Genomic DNA, 4,059 nt, shown 5'->3' with positions numbered 1-4,059 from the left:
CACTTCAGAAAAGAGAAGGCCCCAAGAGATGACAGTGAAACAGAAAAAAAAAACAAATATGAAGGTTTTTGCCTTTTCTTACCTGATCTTGAATGTTACAAGCAAAGCTTAATCACAGTATTGAGCCACAATGCAAAACCCTTCAGTCTGAAAATTATAAACAGTTAGTGAGAAATAAAAGAGACTTTTGTAAATTCCATACTTTCTGACTTCTTGGTCTATTGGTTAGCAGGATCACACTGCAATGATTTAGTACTGTATGCATATTAGAATCATTTGGAGACTTGGAGAAAACACTGCGATCCCGGCTCCTCTTGAAGAATTCTGGCAGCGTTAATATGGCTTGGTGGATCTAGACTAAGCATTTAAAGCTCACTGGGTGGCTTCCAGATGTGAACAAAATAAGAATCATGTCTTAGTTGTTCATCAGAGTCAGGCTACCTGGGAAAGATTTGTAATGAAATATCATTATCTAAAGGGGTCATTCTTACATAAGTCTACAAATGTTAAGAGTCATGGTGTCTTTTAGATTTCAGGAACATGATAGCAAGCTTTGGTTTTGCCAAATCTTCATACTATTACAAGTGATAGGAAATTTCTGCATAGACATCAAAGTGATACAGAATAGTCATATTAGCAAATCCCAATGTTGCCACAGTACAGAAACTGGGAAAAGAAACTCTTGCAATGATTAGAAGTGGAAATATGAACATGGATTAACTAATATTTCTGCTGCTTAAAGGAATCTAAAAATGAGTTTGGCCTTGCATGTATCTTGGGCATGGAGTCTAAATCTATTTGATGAGTTCTTGGTGTGAACTAAGGACTGTGTGATAACTTGCCTTCTCCCCATCTGAAAGGTGAAAAACTGGAGAACCATAGACACTAAGAACATTATCTATTTGGGTCTGGGTTACCTCATTTAGGATGTTTTTATTATTTTTTCTAGATCAGTCTATTTGCCTGTAAATTTCAAGATGTCATTGTTTGTTTGTTTTTCCACTGACTAATACACCATTGTGAAAATGTACTATCTTTGGTTTATCCATTCTTCAGTTGAGGGGTATCTAGGCTGTTTCTAGGTTCTGGCTATTATGAATAATACTCACTCCTAAGTGAATATTAGACATAAAGCAAAAGACAACCAACCTATAATCCCCAACCCCAGAGAAGCAAAGTAACAAAGAGGATCCTAAGAGAGACATACATGGATCCACCTAGGAAGGAAAGCTAGACAAGAGATCCTGAGCAAATTGGGAGCATGGAATGGAGAGGAGAAGAAGGAAGGGGAAAGAGGAGGAGAGCATGGGAGTAGGGAGGAGAACATAAGGGAACCCAATGGTCAAGTTGGGGGAAGGACATATAGGGAGACCAAGGAAATAAATATTTTGATAGAGGGAGCCATTATGGGATTATCAAGAAAACTGCACTAGGGAATTTCCCAGGAATACACAGGGATGACACCAGATAAAACTCTAAGAAATAGTGGAGATGGTGCCTGAACTGGCCTTCCCCTGTAATCAGATTGAGGACTACCTTAACTGTCATTATAGAACTTTTATTGAGTAACTGATGGAAGCAGATACAGACATCCACAACTAACCACTAGGTGAGCTCCTGGAGTCCAAGAGAGCGAGGAGTGATAATATGAACAAGGGGGACAAGGCCATGATGGGGAAACCCACAGAAACAGCTGACTGGAGCTAGTGGGAGCTCACTGACTCTGGACTGACAGCTGGGGAACATGCCTATTAACAAACTAGGCCCCTCTGAATGCAGGAGACAGTGGATGGCTTCAGCTGTTTGTGGGGCCACTGACAGTGAGACAAGAATCTATCCCTAGTGCATGAACTGACTTTTTGGATCCCAATTCCTATGGAGAGATACTTTACTCAGCCTAGACACAGGGGGAGGGCTTAACATAGTGATGAGACAGACTTTGTTGACTTCTCTTGGGAGGCCTTACCCTCTCTAAGGAGCAGACTGGGGTTGGGTAGAGAGAAGGTGGGGGAGTGGACAGAGGGGGAACTGGGATGGGTATGTAATTAAAAATAAAATAGAACATTATCTAAGGTCAAATGCTACTTAATAAAGGAGCTAGGGTTTTAGTTTCATCATAGCAGTAAGACAGGCAGCATTTGTTAAGTACTAAACCTTACTGTTTTTCAAGCTCAAACTCATCCTGACACTTTTTTCACTTAATGACCGAATATGTATTTGTGTAAAAATCCACATTTGGCTATAAGAAAAGGATTGTTGGGGGAAGTCCTTCTGTGTATATGTTTGTCTTATTGGTTAATAAATATAACACTTATTGGCTGATTGGCCAGGCAGGAAGTGACAGAGCTGGGCAGAATCAGAATATAAGCAGGGACAAACAGGAAATGTCTCCTCTTCTCTTCTCTTCTTTTCTCTTCTCTTCTCTTCTTTTCTCTTCTCTTCTCTTCTCTTCTCTTCTCTTCTCTTCTCTGCTGAGATGCTGAACAGCTGAGATGTAGGACACCAGAGAAGTAAGGGGGTCCCTGGACCTTTCTCTGGTAAGATAAGACCACGTGGAAATACTTAGATTTATAGGAATGGATTAATGATCCCTCATGGAAGGCCTCACCCTCCCTTGGGAGTGGATGGGGGATGGGATGGGGGGTTATTGGAGGTATGATAGGATGGATGGGAGAGGGAACTGGGATTGATATGTAAAATAATGTTTCTACAAAAATTAAAAATTAAAAAAATACTTTGAAAAAAAGCTGGGCGTTGGTGGCACACGCCTTTAATCCCAGCACTTGGGAGGCACAGGCAGACTGATCTCTGTGAGTTCAAAACCAGCCTGGTCTCCAGAGAGAGTGCCAGAATAGGCTCCAAAGCTACACAGAGAAACCCTGTCTCAAAAAACAAAAAAAAATTAAATAAATAAATAAAAATAAAAAATGCTTTAAAAAATAATGTTTCTAATTTAAATAAAATTCATATATATTATATATACATATATATGAATAAGAAACCTTAGCCAATGGCCAATAGCTTTTAATTAATATAGTGTGTTCATTTTGGACTGATGCAGCTGTGGGCCCAGGCTGGCAGGAAGAATGCAGGTTATAAAGGACTGTCCTTTCAAAAAAAAACAATTTAATGACTCATTAAAAGAAAACTTTAAATTTGGAAAATTTGCAGTCTTTAACAAAAATATATTACTGATATTTTTGATTCTTACCAACAAATGATTTTTGTTGTAAATGTTTTATTATGTGAAAATTTCATATGATGTAGATGGGTCATGCCATTTTAAACTAATAACTGAGAAGATTAATTTTCTGGCAGCATATGGATGAAACATTTTATAAAATGAAAAGGAAACCGGCAGATATCCTTGGATAGAGGAAATCCTGGAAATACAGACATTAGGAACAATGCAAAGATTTTCAGGGCTCCATAATGAGAATACATCTAACCAAATCCCGTCTTTATATGACTTCATCAGATATCTACATTTTGGAGAGTATGATTGGCTATGATTTAGGTGACTAGTCTCCTGGACAGACAGGAGAGGTATGACATCTTGATGGTCAGTTCCCATTAGCCATTTGAGACAAGAGGAAATTCTTCTGCAAATGAATACAAAAAGGGAAAAAAAAACAAAGTAATACAAAATGGTGACCTATAAATTTCTATTGTTATTAAAACAAGGAAATATTATTGTTTTGGATAATTAATAGTTTTTATATCCAATGAAGAAACTACTTAAGAATAGATAAAACAATTTATTAAATGAAATGGTTCTGAAAAAGAGGGTGGAAGGATACAAAGTACATTTTTTTTTCCTTAAAATAACTACAAGGACAATAGCCATGCATCAGCAAGCTCATTCATCCTTCCCTGAAATCGGCACTCTCCATTACACTAGACCTTCAGAAAAAGGTCTGTCCTACTCTGGATAATTAATAGAGATGATTACTCCAACACTTCCATCATTAAAAATTGATCTAGCATGGGTCTACAGGATGGTTCAGCAGGAAATGACACTTGCTACCAAGCCTGATGACCTGAAGTTGATCCATGAAC

Source organism: Cricetulus griseus, chromosome 5, assembly GCF_003668045.3.
Source record: "Cricetulus griseus strain 17A/GY chromosome 5, alternate assembly CriGri-PICRH-1.0, whole genome shotgun sequence".
Taxonomy (NCBI): domain Eukaryota; kingdom Metazoa; phylum Chordata; class Mammalia; order Rodentia; family Cricetidae; genus Cricetulus; species Cricetulus griseus.
The sequence above is the reverse complement of the archived record's forward strand: the minus strand, read 5'-3'. Positions refer to the sequence as shown.